General features: G+C 45.9%; 1 long non-coding RNA gene across 1 annotated transcript in view; it reads right to left on the reverse strand.

Annotated features, from left to right (window-relative positions):
- LOC138258729 (uncharacterized) overlaps positions 1-19415 on the reverse strand; it is a 58543-nt gene that overhangs the window by 5658 nt on the left and 33470 nt on the right. The gene's annotated exons all lie outside the window — the stretch shown is intronic.

Raw genomic sequence — 19415 nt, forward strand, 5'->3', positions numbered from 1 at the left:
CAACTCAGCCCACAACTCCATGTACATTGCTGTTGGTTTGTTCTTGTAATAGTTTGGATCCTGCAGTCTGCCTTACACACTGTACAACACTCCAGGCGGACACTTTGCCCTGGCTTACATTCACATAGTGCATTCATGTGGCCAAGGGATCATATTTGACACACATCCACACAACTCTACCCAGCTAGCAACGGGTATGTACATACAATATATTTACCTATTTGTGTGAACATATGTACAATCATTACACACACAGTTGTCACCATAACTAAGAGCAGGCACTGCGTCAAAATTATGAGGGTATATGCCTAATCTATCTAAGATATTTACAAATACTGACACTCAACCCATGCTGTCATTGCAAGAGTTGATTATCTGTAGAATATCACATTTCTCTTAAGTAAGACCCGCTCACTTGTACCTGGACATGTGTCCTCTCGCACTCCTCATTTAGACACTGGAACTCAACTTACTGTAACACATTGATGCCACCCCGGTCAGATATGGACTCTCATTTGAACACAACAGCAACAATAACGGTAACCATATGCGAGTATAAAGGAGGTTTCACTTCCTGCTGCTTTGACATATGTCTCATAGTCAGACATAGACATCTCTTTGTCCAGCTCCCACACGTGATACATCTTCCCCCAGGTCCACATTCCATGTAGGATGGAGGACACCCATGCACTCTTCTGTAGCCTATTCTATGGCATCCCTTCACAGCTGCTACAACAAGTGTGACACTATCAGACACATCAGTACTTCAGTATGACCCAGGATACCTTGCAGTACACATGTCACAACTTCACAACTCACCTCCTTGAAATACAATGTCTCCCTATTCAGACAATGTGCCAGATCAATGTGCTCAGCCACAGCTACATTGCACTATATTACCAGGGGCACACCAGGCTCATGCACCATCTATTCTTAAAAAAAAATGCTCATGGTCTTCTGGTGTGCCTCACTGGCATTCACCACCACCCCAAGTCTAAATTTGTAGTTGACAGGACGTAATGTGATCTCAACCATGTCAGACACCACCTCTGTGCTCTCATCCTACACATCATGACAGCTGCATGCAATGTAGTTTCATACTGGTGACTGTACACGTATTACATTATGGGGGTCATTATGATCGTGGCGGAAGGTGGAGAACCGGCGGTAAGACCGCCAACAGGCTGGCAGTCTTACTTTGTGGAATTATGACCATGGCGGTTACCTCCATGGTCATCCGCCGGTTCTCTGTTCCGCCCACTGGGCTGGAGACCTGGGTCTCCAGTCCGGCGGCCGTCACTAGACCGCAGGCGGTATTTGGACCCGGCTTACCGCAGTGGATTTCCAGCAGTTTGAACCGCCATGAAATCCATGGCGGTAAGCACTATCAGTGCCAGGGAATTCCTTCCCTGGCACTGATAGGGGTCTCTCCCACCCCCCCCACCCCGACTCCCTCCCCTACCCCCCACCACCCCTGCCACCCCCCAAAGGTGGCAGGGCCCCCCTCCCCACCCCGACCACCAACATCACATCACCCATACCCACACGACACGCACACAGGCACCACCTACACACTTACACGCACACACGCCGACATACATGCCTACATCCACACACACAGTCAGACACTCTCCCCCACATTCAAACATACATGCACACATCCATACAGACATACCCACAGACATACACGCACTCATTCCCATACACACAACACCCCCGCAAGCATACACGCACTCACACACCCCCTCTACATACACACACGCACACCCCCATTCACCCACACAACACCCGCCCCCCTCCCCTCACGGACGATCGACTTACCTGGTCTGACGATCCTCCGGGAGGGGACGGGAGCCATGGGGGCAGCTCTGCCGACACCACACCACCAACAGAACACCGCGACGGCGAATCACAGGACGTGATTCGGTGGGCGGTGTTCTGTTGGCGTGGCGGTGGAGGTGGAGCAACCTCCACTTCCCCGCCTCCCTCCAGTATGGCTGTTGGCGGCTCTCCGTCCGTAAAAGGACGGAGAGCTGCCAACGGTCATAATAGGCCGAGCGGCAAACCGCCACCACTGGTGGTCTTCCGCACGGCGGTCCCTCGGCAGTCTTTAAAAAAGACCGCAGAGTTCAAAATGACCCCCTAAGTCATTTATGTACACAGCACAATCATCTACATGTGGTAGTCGATAGCTGCAGTAGCTGCATTTTCTCGTGGTCTGCAGTGAAGAAAGGGCACCTTTTATATGACAGACTTGAAGATGTGAGGATTCGGATCCTCTGATGTGATTTATCATTTCATCTGATTGTCAGCAGAGTGCGTGGCATGTGCCATGGAAAGAATGTCCTGGTGTATTCAGGGTGTCTGCAGCAGCTTCTTCTAGGCTGCCTTGGATTTCCAAACTGCAATTTTTCATGATTTCAGAGCTTCCGTGGCACTATACTTGCTAAAATCACAGTCATCGATGCATGTTCATGGGTATGTGACAAATGCATCCATTGACTCCCCAGAGCACTGATTCATCAAGTAAAAAATTTGATTCTCATAGTTCACATTTTTCAAAGGTTGGAAATATTACATGAGGCTGTCTTTAAGATCTTCATTTGTGTCAGAAGTAGAAAATTAAAATTCTATATCCTCCCTTTAATAACCAACAGCAAGCAGGACACCTTGCTTGTATTTTCATCCCTGGTGCCCAGAGCCACAATGTGGATGACGAAGCACCTAAATCTGCATGCCTACCGAAGACCCCCTGAGGAATGCCAGAATCAGTGACATCAAAGCATAGCTGCACGCCTAGCGCAATGGCAATGCATGATGCAGAAGAACTGACAGAATCATCTTCCTACATCTACAACTTTTCACACCATGTGCTTGGCAAATAAGGCTCCATCTTGAGACCTACACCCTCCTTCAGACCACTGGTTGATGACATTTCCACCAGGCAACACCCGAGACAAATCACTTATTTCTTATCGCCTGACAGTTCCTATGTGGACACGAGTACTACCTTAATTACCAAGGTATTGTCATCTCTGAAGCACATTCCAAGGCATGCCCCTCATCCTCCCTTACCCAAAAAACTTCCAATGTACTGAGTGAGGTGGAGTGCGGGACTGTTGACGGCCTAGCCAGGCAGGTCTGTGGCACTGCGAGTGGCAAGAATAATGACGAGTCCCTCCCCCTGAGCCTACTCATGCACCTCATGAACCTGTTTAGGCTCTTGGCTGGCTTGGGCTCAGGCACTCCGGATGTGTCACCCTGGCAATGCTAAGCTCTGTATCGTTGGCCTGTGTGTTTCACTGCTCAGTGCCAGGCCACTAGTTTAGAAAGTAAACTAAGGATGTGCATCCTTGCCTTCTGACAGTCTCTGGGGGAGCATTCAAATAGGACACATGTCTGCAGCAGAGTCAATGCTTGTTTGTGAGAATCAGCTGACTCAGTGTGGCAGCTGACTCTGATAAATTTGTGTTATTCTCATGCACATTGTGTGAGGCTTGATGTCTCTACATGTGTGACACACCCATAGCATGCAGATTGGCACCAACGCTCATTTTGATCACGTTGCATTATATGAAAAACTAAAATAAATTACGGGCAAGTGCAAAGCGCTCCTTCCTGTGTAGTAATCTCTCTTTGGGCTATAAACCATGTGCATGTCACGTCAGTTTCTTTCATCGGTTCATGAGCTTGCCTTTTAAAATTTGCTTGATTTCATTAGTGAAAGGCATGCATAAGTCATGCCTTTTCCGGTGTTTAGCCCTCCACGAGCGCAGCGAATAAGTACTGAAAACCTACGAAGCTCCACGTTTTCTGTCCGGTTTGTGGACTACTTTTTCTCTTTTTTTGCATTGCGATCTCATTGGGCAGAAGTTGAGCGCTTTGCATGACATCAACCCTGTTACATAGTTAATTGCACTTTTGCCAGTTATGAAGATAATTGCACTTTTGCCGGTTACATGGATAATTGCACTTTTGCCGATGGGTTTCACTATGAACTTTTATTTCCCTTTGTGTGTCTGCCTTGCACTGATGGCGCCAGTCAGCTCGCTTATGTGAAACTTTTACTTTTCAGTTTATGTGGCAAGAAAAGTCCGATTAGTTATGTGAAACTGTTTTATTTTCATTTTCAATTTATGTGGCAAGAAAAGTCCAGTTAGGAGTTTACAACGCTAATTGCTCTAGCTCAAGCAAACGCGAGACCGGTTGCATTGCAAATGCTTGTTTTCTTTGCACCTCCACAAATATTAAATGTTTTCAGTGTATTACAAGGGGACGTCACGGCTCCAACATAGACACCAAGGCCCACATTGATACTTTTTGACGCAAAACTGCGATGGTGCAGTTTTGCATCAAAAATATTACCGCCGGCTAACGCCATTTTGGTGCGCCGTGCGGGCGTCATATTTATACTTTGATGCACGGTGGAGCAAACCACAGGTGGGAGTCATTATTTTTGATGCACACCGCAGCGTCAAGTCGTAAAGCAAAATGATGTCAATGCGGCGGAAATGACTGTGGGTCGATTTACGACCCCGCAAACCGGATATGCGCAGTTTTTTGACGCAGTAGCGTAAAAAAAAAACGCGAACACTGCCATTTCACAAGAGAAGAGCCAGAATGGATCCCAGATGCCACTACAGACCCCAGGAAGATGACAGCAGACCAGGAACCAGCCAGGAGGACCCACACAAAGGACACTTTTAAGAAGAAAAGAAAGTGTCGCTTTAGTGCAGAGGAGCAGGAAATTCTGGTTAAAGAGGTGACGGAACACCAGCACCAACTGTTTGTCACCTCAAAGTTGCCAATCAGTAGGAGAGAGGCTATATGGCAACAAAATGTCGACAAGATTAACAGTGTGGCAGAAGTACACCGAACAGTCATCGAGTGCAAGAAACGCTGGCATGACTGCAAGCGCAGGACAAAGGAAAAGATGGCCAGGAACAGGAAGGAAGCACTGCAGATTGGAGGGGGGAGTCCAGCATACCAGGAGGCCCTGGACCACATGGAGGAGATGGTCGCAGCCGTCATCCCTGAGGAGATCGTCACAGGGATTCAAGACAGGACAGCGCAGACTACCAGGAGACAACGCACATGCAGGGTAAGTCGCATGGGGAATTATAATGCAATAATGTCAACTGTGAGCAGGGGTGGGATACCGAACACAAAATGCATAGAAGTCATCTTATACATGGAGTGGCACGGGTAAAGGGGCACGGCAGGGGGGCATGGCCTGTTCTGAGAAGACCTGGGGCACACCATTACACAACACCAACAACAGTCCCATGGGGGCATGCTGTCATGCCAACGATGGAGCAAAGGGAAAGCCACGCCAGGAGGAAAGGCCACAACGTCAAACTGACATCCCGGCACACGTCAGCCACCATACCCCTACATTAACTAGGGCCCTCTTAACAACCTCTAGCCATACCGACAACTGAAATGTAACTGCGACAACAGTTGCCACTACCACCTCTGCTCTGTGTGCAGCTCAAGTAGCCAATGGCAGTAATCTCCCCATGGATCATACACACCTAAATTAGGGGGTGAGGATGACAACTTCAACAATCCCCAGAAACAAGACAAAGGCCCCAGTACTCTCAAATGTCAATGCCCATAGTTGATGCAAACATCAGCCAATGTAAACAACAATAGGAGCTACACAGCACTAAGGACACACCCATGCTGCATATGTCAGGGTCCATCCTGTGCCTGGGTAACAATGCAACATCCCAAATGTCATACTGCTCAGACAACAGCATTGAGGGGGGGACACATGTAACTGGTCACTGAAATACACCTGCACAGTCAGAGGAGGAAATAGGACACTGATACGATTATCAGGGCAATCCAGTGTAACACACATTCCCCAACATCAGCAGGACACATTACCAATGTCAACATCCATATCAGATCATAACATTACCATGCATAGGATATGCCACATGTCAAATACATTTAAGTGGATGTGAAAGATCAGAGATTGGGGCAGGTCCAGATTGTTGAGTGTGCTGCCAGGGCCATCAGTACACCCACAGCCAGTGAAAGGTCTCACCATGAGAATGAATTTAGACGGAGGCTTGAGTAGGAAAAGAAGGTGGCAATTCTATATTTGGCATAAACCAACACCTAGAGGCAATGAGGCTGGCAAGTCTGATAACTCAATAACATACATGTGACATGCAGGTGGGCCATAGGCCTGGAAGAATGCCCATCTGAAGGACTGGAGAAATTAACACAAAACAAGATTAAAAAAAGTGAATTCATCAAAAGGCAGGCACGTCACATCAAAATTGCCACAACATAGACACACTAATTGTACCCTGTTTCATTGCAGAGGAAGATGGATCTCCTGCGGATATGCCTGTCCCAGATTTCCCTGATGACATGGATGACGAGCCGATAAACATTCCCCAGGAGACTATCCAAAAGGTCCTTAAAACCCTCCAGACCCCACCTTCAGTCACAAGGAGGAGCACAGAACAAGCAGCCATCGCAGAGGATCCACCCACCACCCCAATTGTAAGACCTGCCAGCTTCAATACAGCTGAGGACTCAGACGAAACTGGCACCAGCTTTGAGAGAACTGTAGTTGGAGTACAGCAGGAGCTGGCCAAGGAGGTGCGGGTGGGGATGCAAACTATGGCAGCCAGCCTAGAGGGGGTGCGTTTGTACATGATGTCATCTGCAGATCAGGCAGCAGCTATGCAAGCCCTAACATCCATCCTGCAAGGACTACAAGAAACTGTCAAGGAATTCACCACTGCAGTAAGGGAGTTGCCACAACACCTCACACCCCAAACCTTCCACTGCATGCACGAATGCAATCATGACCCCCTAAGGGCCGACCTGGCTGCCTACCATCGTGATGTGGCTGCTATTCTCAAGAGCCAGCAGATCCTCCTTGCTGCAGTACTGCCCTTAAGAACTTCACAGGGAGCAGCGACTGGGATGTCTGACTCCATGTCTTCTAACACTGAGGTGTGTGTTGCCCCTTCACAACCAACAACAACAAGGACAGAGGAGGCAGCACACACATCAGAAGAAGAAGACATGGAACAGATCACATTCACAAGGAAAATGACCCAGAAGCACTAGTCCCTGCCACATGGCCCACATTTACCAAGGTCCTGCGCTTTGTAACTTGCCAGTCTTGCAACAACTTTGCTCAAGCACTGTTCTGCAAACCACTGTATATCTTGTCACCCAGCCCAGTGATTGTCTCTCTCCAGCACATTGGCAAATTCTGTCCCTCTGCACTGTCTGAAACATCAACCCCAGTATGTCAAAAGCATTTTGGTAAACCCTTGTGTTGGATCACAATGTAAGATGTCACTATAATGGACTCTCAATCATGGACAATGTACAGATAGCACTACAGCACTTTTCAATAAATAGCACTTACACAACAAATCTGTCTCTGGGTAATGTGACATATCAACTGTGCAGTAGATAACTGAAATGTGCCTACTGTCAAATTACATAGCTTGTCAATACAACTGTCCTGATAATATGTAGTCAGAGAAATCTGCACAGTGCCCATGATTGCATCATACTCTGCCCATCCTGAGGGACAAATCTGATGAAGTGAGAAACCATACACCATCATGCTGTGTTGGACAGAAGAATGCTTCCTCAGGGGATAACTAAGTCATGAAATAGTGGCGGCAAAATGTTGTCAACATGCAAAAATAACACAAATAACATGGCACACTAATCTAAGCAAACACTACAAAAACTGCATAAATGAAGGTGTCTGAGTTTACATACAAATAGGTAATCATGCTGAACTGTGTCACAAATGATGTATGAGAGTCATGAAGACAAGAATGCAAGATTGCCAATGAGAGCTCATCTTATAAGGGTGTCCTTGATCATCACACTGCAGTCAGACCTAAAACTGTTCCCCCAATACCAAGTCTGGAAGCACTGTTTGTGACGTAGAAAACACACTTATCAACAGAAACACATTGTCATCCATATGAACTGTGATTGGTGGTTGCAACAAAGGGTCGACACTTTGCAAGGTAGCTCTGGGCTAGCTGCCAATCGTACAGCTCAGTTGGGATTTGTTTGTAGCATAGGACACAGATGTTATAGTACAAAATTGATGTACACTGAATCCAAACCCACGATCAAGTACCATTCAACACATACTATTAAGGGTTAACCAAATATTTATTAAATGCTAATCACAGAAGAGGAAACTGAGGGAAAAATCTTACCTACACTAATCTACCCTGACTACTCATTACCCACAACTGTCCCTAACTAACCTAAGCTACACTTACTTATCACATGTAACGAAACGTTCTAAACATCTACCCCCCACCCCTCTTATGAGATGGGACACATGGAGGACAACACATAGTAACCTAAACACATACTATACTATCCTATACAAATATATATATATATATATATATATATATTTACTTTTTTAAACACACAAGAACCCCAACATAGCCCCCCACCCACACACTTAAGAAGTAAATATATAAAGATTGTGGACCCCCCACCCACTAACACTAACTAAACTAACAGCCTATACTAACCTAACACTAAGCCCCCTAAGCCCACTAACTATAATAACAAGGAAAGAGGAGGGAGGGGAGGGAATCATGTCCATCTAAAAATGTCTAGAGGTTGGCCCTCCGGAGGGTCCTCTTAATAGACTTAACACGCCAGTTAATGTGGCGCACATCCCGGCTCAGGTGGCTCAACTTGCGCAGCACTCTGTCCATCTTACGTTCCATTTGGTTGAAGACTGCAGGGTCAACAGATGGAGCTGTGGCAGTCTGGGTACCGGTGGAGGAGGTCTGTGTGGGTGTGGTGCCAGGCCTAGTGGGCTGTCCTGCACCAGTGGTAATGCTGGGGCCTGGAAGTCCAGCAGATGTCGGACCAACAGTCCCAGCTGTGGGTGGGGCCACCTGGCTCGGATTGGTGGTTGTGCTGGTGGTGGCTGTTTTGGGCAAAGTAGGCCCACCCTGTGGGAAGGCTCTCCATGCCCCGGAGGCCCGTTCATGGCGATATCGCTGGGCCATCCTCCGGAACCCCGACTCCACCAGCAGGATGTGTTGGTATCTCATGGCCCGCCGCTGGAATTCACGGACCTGATCTGGAGTCATGTTAGCAGCTGTGAAGACAAATGCAGATATTCTACATTAGTAACTGCATTGTGTGAAATGTCACAAGAAGTTAATCAGAAAATACATCTACTGTACTTGTAACAGCTCATGTCACAATACAGATCATTGAATGTCCCTGAGGAAGTACATGGCAGGCCAGACTACAAAGGTCACATCACACATAGCACATCCATAACCTACAAGATGGGTAACAACTGGCTTTGACTTGCAATCTGAGTTCTGCCAGTTATCAGCTAAGAATCATGCTGCATATCCTCCGCCAAGACCTGGGCTACAAATGTCAGTGGACGGAAAGCAAAACTAAAGCCACATGGTCTGCAAGTTGTAACTGGACTTGCCAGTATAGTACCAAGTGCCAAACCTGAGTGTGTATACTAGTTTGCAACCAAACCGTCACTTATTCACATGTATGTGTAACATACTGGTAGCATCAGTACTAGGTACCCCATTCACAAACCCATGCCTGTGTTTGAGGGTGGGGGGGTGGATTAACAACTATAATTTGCCAACAACATGTACACCAAGGAGTGTATAGAAAACTCCACACATGTTTGTCTCTACAGACACACCACAGGTAAGGTCTATCAACAGTTAGGAGTCAGCAAACCCTAGAGCAATCATAGGGCCACACATGTCAGGAAATGCAGAACTTGGTACACAACATATACTTCCAGTGAGGCCTGACTTACATCAGACACATAGGGGGTTATTCTAACTTTGGAGGAGTGTTAATCCGTCCCAAAAGTGACGGTAAAGTGACGGATATACCACCAGCCGTATTACGAGTTCCATAGGATATAATGGACTCGTAATACGGCTGGTGGTAAATCCGTCACTTTTCCGTCACTTTTGGGACGGATTAACACCTCCTCCAAAGTTAGAATAACCCCCATAGTTGCTAGAACACCCATGATCATGAATTGCATGCACACCTAGGCCATTGCACTCAAGTTCCACATACTTGTAGCACTACATGTGGAAGTACATGCTGCTAGGAGGTTCTACTTACTGTTTCATAATTACGTAGGTAAATAGGGAAGCAGATGTCTATTGGAAAGTAATTTGCTGTACCAATCTTGGAGAATGTGGGTCTGACAGGCTGACTAAATCGGAGCTGACTTCCAGTGCGACTCTTGGTGATACAAGTGTCATCCACATGACTAACCCCTGTACTCACAGTGGGGCCTACAGGAATGGCCTACAATCCCTACATAATACCATTGGATAGGCATTGGCCAACTCAAAACATGTGAGAAACTGAATTCCCACTCATGGAACATGAGAAAAGCTTGCCCAACGCATCACACCTTGCTATGCGTTCAACTCACACAAGTCCATAACCAGCTAACACAACACTTAACAGACATATCAACACTTACTGGAGTGGTCGGGGTCCTCAAATGTCGCCACCTCTCCCACAGTGTAGGGTGCCAGTCCACCTGTAAGGTATGGAAGGAAGAAATGTGCTCAAAATCGGTACACAGCGCAACAATTTCATAAACATATGCAATGTGTAGGCTGAATAAGGAAATTAGCCTTTCAGACATGATGGTACTGCATCTGATATATCACGGCCAACTTGTACATAGCATGGGTCTCCTGTGACAGTTACACACATATCTGCGCACATACATTGGCCCTAACTATCATGTGGTTGCAAACATGCCCTGTAATTGGTGACCAGAAAAAAATATGGAGTGTAATAGTCTCATCATGTGCATCCAAGAGAGACATCCAAAGCCTGGTTACTTGAGGACTGCATTACCAGTCAAACATGCCTTGTGACCATGACACATTAATGACACATAGGTACAATGTACAGAGGGAGGGGCAGGGACTTTTGTAAGCCCCCCTGTTGTTACATTTGATTCAATTGATGTGGCCCAGCTATGGTGATTTGCACCAACCATGGAGATGTGAAGCCATGTGCATACACTTGGACTGCCATCCATATTTGGAATGTGGCACAACTAACTCCAACAAACATTGTAAGATGTTAGCTGAGGGCACCTTACACCTTTTCACAATGTTTTCAAATCCAGATCTGACATGTATCCAAAAAGATCAAGGAACACAATAATCCCACACATTCATAGTACTTCCGTGAACGCTTTCCTTCCACACTCACCAGACTCACATGAGACATATGTCTGAGCCACTTTGCTATTATCAATTGACGTGAAGGCAGCCCTTGTTTTCTGCATCATGTAGTGATTCTAAGGTCAGTCTAGCAATTGCGTCAACAAACTTGGCCTAAATGTTGGTACATCTGTACTTCTCTGTCAATTGTACCCTATATAGACATGATTGGCTCCTATTTTGTTTTCTTTTCTGACAAAAAGGTCGCACCAATTTCCTTCATGGAAAATTATCCTGAAGTTTTCTGAGCACATGCTACCTGACAGCTAGCAATTGTGTCCTTGCCATAGTGCATCAATTATCCCTTTATGTTTCCCCAGCATTACACACAGTCAGCAAGTTAGCTGGCAGACATTGTACTAATCCCCTTATGTCACTACAGAGCATTTAATCGTGCACATTAACATGATTCGTCCTCACCAACAGTGCCACCAATCATGATTCCCAGGTGGTCCAAGAGATCCTTCTCCCTGGTGATGAGGTCAACCCACCGGTGCTTCAGCTGGTGGTCACTCCTCTGGCTGGCATACACATGCTGCAGGTGATGCATCACCTTTCCCCACCGGATTCTGCGCGCCTCTGTTGGATACCCCTGTATCACCCTGCCCCCTGCCTCGATCATGAGCGGCAAGAAATGGCACACAAGCCAGATGAACCCCCCCAACTCCTCTTCCCCCATCCTGCCAAGACGTGGCCTACCAGACATACTTGAGAAGTGAAAGGGAATAGGGGTAAAAGAAATAGAAAGGGGAAAAGGGGGAAAGTAGGGGTACAAATACAGTTGAAAAGTAAACTTAACCACTAAAAGAGCCCAACTATCACTACCCACAACAGACTCCCACAAACAACAAAAACACAAGATAAATGGACAAATGTAGACAAAACACAGTAGTACAGTATACAGCAACAATATTTATTTCACAAATGGACCATACAGATAGCACACAGGACAAAAAAGCACAAAATCTCAGGACAACACTCTCTACACAGCCACACAGTCTAGAAGGATCATAGACTGCAAAGGGAAAGTGAAAGTACACCCACTGTACATGATCTGTAAACAGGATATCCTATTACATCACTTCCTGTATGAAAAGTCCCGCCTTTTTCGCGTTATGCGTCATTTTTTGTCTACCAAAACTGTATTTGCGTCATTTTTTTTGACACACAGAAGTGAAAATTAGCCCGCATCCACATAACAGTACATGGCCCGTACAAATATCTGGATGCGGGCTAAATTTCACTCATGTGCGTCAAAATAAATGACGCAAATACAGTTTTGGTAGACAAAAAATGATGCATAACGGTAGGAACATCCAAATTTCAGTGCATTAACTGGTGTTGGGCAATTTTTCTTGCTTTTTTGTTATGTTACATTTGGGACACATCAGAGATAGGCTGATTGAAGACACTATGGTGTTGATGGTGTATATTCACATGTGTGACATCATACTGCAGCAGACCATGATCCGCTACTCCCTTCACAGTATTTTTACGGTTGGCTGATGCAATAGTTGATCATAAGTGTGGCCTACATATATGTGTTGCAGAAATTGTGCATGTTTGCCATAAGGAGAGGATAGCAATGTGACGCGCATATGTACAATACCTAAATGCCTTTGGCTCAAAGTGTGTGCTTTGGCAACTAATGTATTTGTTGACCAAGTGTGTGTGTATCACATGAAGCATATTTGAACATATGCTTGTATGAATGTGACGTCCATGTGTCCAATCCTTAGATGCAAGTCATTGTGGAAATGAGAGAGGGCATGTGTTAGTCATACATGTAGCAACACCCGTAAAGTGGACTTCCAAGATTTAGGGTCACGTAGACACCACATGTGACATAGCATGCACAAGATGGATGGCAGACACTTGTTCATGTCAATGGTCCACATTTTCTACATCCTATGTCCTAGAGTATTGGTAAGTGCTTCCTAGGCCCTAATTGGTGAATCCCACAGTGAGTCATACACATGCATTAAGGAAGTGGGTACCATGTTGTTTGCACAGACAGACAAGGGTGAATCTCAAATGTATGATGACACCACAGTTGAGGCCATAGAAGTGAGCCCCAACTATCAAGTGGCTGTGGTGGCCCAGCATACAAGTCAGCATGTGTCCACATATTTCCAGTGATCAATTGCACATAGGTGTCTTGTTCATGTGTGTGGTCCAATGATGATCCTGTATATTGTTTGGGGTGTAATTTGTCACAGTTCGGTCCAGCACTCATCATGAGTCAGTGGCAGCTATTCCTGTATCTACTGAGTATCCTTGGTTAAATCAATGTGAGTAAAGTGGATGTGGACATGTGAACCAACATGTGGATGGTCCCACCCTGTCACTAAAGACGTGTAATGAGACAGTTGCCAGGGCAACCTTGGTGTGCTGAGTGAGATAATGTCTCACGTGTCATGTTCCAGCAGGTGTCATTACAACATTTGTACACAGGTTAGCCTCTGCAATTCCCACTGCATCTGGGAACATCATAGCCTCTGTGCTGATTATTCTCGCAGCTATTCACCACACACGGCCCATCACTATGTTGTGAGCACTGTGATTCTGTGTGTGAACTGTCATGGTCCTGACATTTGTGTTTTTTCATGGACATTATCAGAGGTTGCTGGTTGTGCTGAAAGCCCCGTACCCAATCCCTGCCTACGGCCCTGGGACACTATCACACTTTGTCATTCATGCATAAATGCAACCCAGACAAGGGATGGGCCATGAATTTTGCTTTTCCAAGAGGATGTAACTCAAATGGTACAGTTAAAAGGCGGATGATGCTATACAGTGTATTTGTGTATGCATTGAAGAAGCCCATGCCCAATACCCCCTGATGAATGAGAGGTTTGCTAACGCAAGTGTGGTACATATGTAGACACAGGGATACTTTAGTGTGACGCACAGACAGATGCCATTCAGGCTGACAGAATGCAAGGTGATTCAGGATCCAGCTATTTGACAAGTTACATAATCAGTGGTCTGACTCAGACTGTTTGGAGGACAAACTAGAGAGCTGACATGTCAAACTGTGTATGTCCTGTGTTTTTGAAGGTGACAAATGGACCCAGTGGCTGTGTTACACGGCTTAATTATCAATGCTTAACGGTGTATTTGACATAATGGCAACTCCTGTGCTGTTCCAGGCATAAGCAGGGGCAGTGCTTTTTTAAATGAGTGGTGTGCATGGAGGTGATCACAGGTGTCGGCTGCATCTGTTTCTCACCAGTCCTGTAGGTGAGACTTGCATTCTAAGGGCCAACAGACATTTTCACACGGGAAGCAATCTACAGGTGCTAACAGGGCTTTGAAACTAGAAGACAGTGTATAAATTAACCTGACGTCCATGCAGTCAGATGTTCTATGACAATGGCATTCCATAGGAAAGGGTGTAGCACACTGGTTTGCTAATGTTGGTCTGTGTGTGTAGAGGAGGGAATATCAGGGTACACGTCTTAGTATTCCAGGGACCTCTTCCGACAGGTGGGTTGTGACCAGGTGCATGGGTGTGTCAGGAGTTAGGAAATGGGCTGACATGTACATAGAATGTCATGTGTGAAATGCTGCTCATATGTGTGGCACTTGTGCTGTCTATGTTCTGCTTCTATGGGACTCTGGTAACAGATAGTCCTTGCAAATATTGGATGCAGTTGGACTTACTGCTGTCAAGGGTCTGGTCAGGCATTCCTGTTACTGATGCCAAAGCACATTGACTGCCTCATGTATGAGGCTTGTTTTCCCCTTATTGAGTGATGGTGTCTTAGTTGTGTGCCATATGCTGCGTTGGACCTTGTTTCAACATGTATGTGTGAAATAGTTGTGGTCCTCTGCTATTGGCCTTCAAAGAAGAAATGTACATGATATATGTCATTAACAGTGTGTGTGTATGTGACCATTGTATGTTAGGCATCACATTAGCTCTGGGATGTTCAGTGTCCTACTCAGTATCTCAGCAATGCTCCATGAGGCAACACTCTTATTCTGATAAGTAGAGATGAAGGTGTGCAAAAATGAATAGCTAGACCATTATATGGTGATTATAATAGGTGTTTATTTAAATTAGTTAACTAAAGTGGTGAAGGTGATCATATTCAAAAGAAATTGTTGACGATCTGTTGCCGCCTGCGTGTACCAGCGGCCGTGTTCTGCAGTTCCCCCTCATGTTGCAGTCCAGCATCCTCCTCTTCAGGCATGTGTGGCTCTGGTTCCAGGAGGGGAATGTTCCTTTTGATGCAAATGTTGTGCAATATTGCACATGTTAGGATGATCCTACAGACCATCTCCGGGGAATATAGGAGGCTACCACCAGTGATGTCGAGGCACCGGAACCTTGACTTGAGGATGCCAAAGGTCCTCTCGACAATGCTGCGTGTCCCCCTATGTGCGTCGTTGTAGGCACGCTCTGCAAGAGTACTTGGGTTGCCAAATGGTGTCATAATCCATGGCTGAATGCCATACCCCTGATCAGCTGCAGGAGAAAATGATTGAGATCATGTTGATGTAGCTGGCCCTATTGAAATGACCTTTCATGGCAGTAGTTGTCTTGTGTTGTCTGTGACTCTTTTGTGTTATTATGTCGCATCCTAGGCTTGTAGGATGTACCATCTGAATTGTGTTGTTTCCTTGGCTGAACGAGTCTTTGTCTGCTAACCGTTTGTCAGCAGTATGTTTTGGGATTTGCAGTACAGTGTGCCCTCCCTAGCATTGTGACTTGTGATACAGGTGTCCGTGTGTCTTCTCTGGGGGTGAGATGATAGTTCCATACACAGTTAAAATTTACAGTGTTGTTAACACGTTCATATCAATGTACCCTGAACATCCCATACCTTTAGACTTAGGCAATGGATTAATGTAAAGGTCATTGGGACACTTACATTTTGCAAGGTGACATTTGGGCAACCCACTCCACACGTTGTGATCTTTGACGTCTTAACATTAGGCTGTACAGTAATTTCCAATGTGTGACAGGTTCAATGGTGACCTAAGAAACATGGCTAGCAATGTCACAACCTCAGTATTCACATGTTGCTGTTGTGGTGTATGTGTTGGGTGTCCTAGAGGGTTGCTGTGCAGTGTGTATATAAGTAAGTTTTTGTACTTACCAACAAGTAGTCCATTGCCATACCGTCCATCCTGGAAGTGTTCATTGATGGTGCAGTGACGGAAGATGAATGAGTCATGTACACTTCCAGGATATTTAGCCACGATGCTGGTGATCAATCCCTGGTGATCGACTATGGCCTGCACGTTGATGGAATGTGTGTGCTTCCTGTTGCGGTAGAGGTGTTCAATAGCAGCAGGTGGCACAAGGCGTACATGTGTGCAGTCGATTGCACCAAGGACGTGTGGGAAGCCACTGATGAGGTAGAACCCCTGTTTTGTTTCCTGCTGCTTCTGCAGTGTGTTAGGGAAGCAGATGTGGCGGGATGTCAGTCCAATGATGACATCCAGTACTTTGGGCAAAAAGGCGGAGAATGATGGTTGTGATATTCCGCCAACCAGGGCACCAGTTGTTTGGAAAGGGCCACTTGCCAGCATATGAAGTACAGCAAGCAGCTTGGTTTCTGTTGGGATGGTGCGGGGTGTCAGCAAAGTGGGGGCCAACTGCGGTTCAATGTTGCGTAGCAGCTGCTGAATGGCCTGCCAGTTCAACCGGTACCTCTGGATGATGTTGTGTTCCCTGAGGCCCTGAAGGGTGGTTCAGGGGCGAAATATCCTCTCCTGCCTTCTGCGCTGCCTTTGGGGTCCCTGCTGGTGTTGTTGTAGCTGCTGTTGTTGCTGCTGGGCTCTGCGGCAGCGTGCACACTGGATTAGAATCACCTCCATGGCTCCCTGTTGCTGCTCTGCTGCTCTGCTGTTTGTTCTGTGTGTTCTGATTAAATACAGGTGTGTTTGCCCCATTTTAACGCCTGCCCTGACCCAGGCGTTAATCTTTTACGCAAATCGGGCTGTGCGTCATTTTCCGGCTCCGCCTCCCGGCCGTGCGTCTTTTTTGCCCAAAAGCATAAATACGACGCACGGCCGTTTAAGCCATTTTTTGGACTGGAACGCCTACCTTGCATATCATTAACGCAAGGCAGGTTGCCGCATCCAAAAAATTACGCACACGGCGAAATTTTGTCATCTGCGGGGTCGGGCGTCAAAGTTTCAATACGGGGCAACGTTTGCGCTGAATGTGCGTCAAAATGTTTGATGCACAATCGGCGCAGACGGAGTATAAATATGACCCCAAGTCTCACTCACTGCAAGTGGGACTCACACATTTGTTTGCTGGTTCAACTTTCAGTTACACTAGGTTAAATGCATATAGGCCAACATTCGGAAAGAGGGAAGTTTTGTAAAATAATTAAGGAACTTTTGTTCTTCTTTGACTTACAATGCAGTAGAGGCAATTTTGGTGGGGGGGAGCTAACATAAATCTATTTTGGGCTCAAATAAATTGGGAATCCCCTGCCTGAATTGACTATATTGTAACCTAAATGTAATGCTCTGGTATGTGCAGGGCAGCTTGTGGGACTTGTGGAGCTTCAGAAAGCTATTCCAAGACAACGGGGCCTTCCTACTAACCCTTAAGTTGATCACGTATGCTTTGCTATTGGGAATGATTTCCCCCAAATTTTTAATCTGTCAAACATTTATTCTGAATGAGCACTAATTACCATGATCGATGACATCATAGGAAGTGACACCATATGGCCTGTGACCCTGTGATTTCACAGGATGTGACATTGCAGGAACGGAAAACCGATACAGGGGGCGACCCTCTACCTCCCTCCTAAGTATGGCATGAACTACCACTACACAGAAGAGCCCCCTCTTCACTTATTGAGCAAAAAGCTGAAGATCTGCCGTTTCTATTAGTTCCACTAGGCCATAGGTTTGTCTAGACTTACACCTGCTCTGCACCAGGATGCCCTCTTAGTTGATAGTGAGCTCTACAAATCTGCATACCATAATGTTACAAACTCTGCATTACATTTTCACCACTTTTTTGTACCCTTACATACTCCTTTCTCAAATGCTGCCAAAAATGAAAACGTTATTACATACATCAAGTGGCGGAACTGCACAATGTGTAAATTTGAAAACAGGGTTCAAATCTCTGAATTGTATGATGTTATGCAAATCACTTTACTTCTTAGTCACACATTTTAATTATGTGTCAGATCTGAGACAACCCTCAAGGAATTCAGTTCAGAATGTGTACTATATAAAAAAAATCACATTGCTCCACAGACAACAATACTGACCATGTATACAGTGCACATGGCAAACTGACATCACATGGCAACGTTGTCTAGTCATTGCGGGTGGGAAAAGCTTTTGTCTAAAAAAATACATTACAGATGATAATGGAGTGTTATAATGTACTGACGAATAACAGGCGTTGAATAACTAACATTTTTAGCACAATTAAAGTCTTCATCGTGATTTTTCTGGGTGGTTGCTGAATAATGTAAATGTCAAATGTTTTGATGGTTTAGATTGTGAGCACTGGCTTGGCTCTTGGTGATTTCCTTGCTTGCCCACCTCTACTGGGCCTGCTCTGCAAACTGCTCAACCCATGTGTGTGCCACATCACTATTGCAGGAGGCTATCATGCTGGCCTCAGTCTCACCCCTGAGCAGCACTGGCTGCAGTGTGCGTTGGCAGCAGTAGATCATGGTCAAGTCAAACAAAGTTCCCTCGTCTGCTCAGCAACTGAATCTGAGCAGTGCCATCATGATTCTTCTCTCATTTTGGCACAGCAGCTTCTGTGCAGGTATTCACATACATCGAGAAAGATTTTGTCTGTGTGTCATGAGGACCGCACTGCATTCAGAGTCCGGAGATGACAGCAGCTTGAAGGAGGCCCTCTCTCTGAAGGTCAATCTTTAGCATCAGTCCTGCAGTTGTGCAGTGATCATGGGCCCATTCACTGGCTGATACATTACAGGTGACATGCTGTCAACGTGCGTGGCTTGTCAAGAGCTCATGCAGCCCTAAATGTACCCTCTGATTGGCTGCAATGTTCTTATAACCACAGAGTATTAAGGCCCATATTTATTTATTTTTTGCTCCGCATTTGCGAGTTTTTTTTACGCAAAATCGGTGCAAACTTACAAAATACGATTGTATTTG

Source organism: Pleurodeles waltl, chromosome 9 (genome assembly GCF_031143425.1).
Source record: "Pleurodeles waltl isolate 20211129_DDA chromosome 9, aPleWal1.hap1.20221129, whole genome shotgun sequence".
Lineage (NCBI taxonomy): Eukaryota > Metazoa > Chordata > Amphibia > Caudata > Salamandridae > Pleurodeles > Pleurodeles waltl.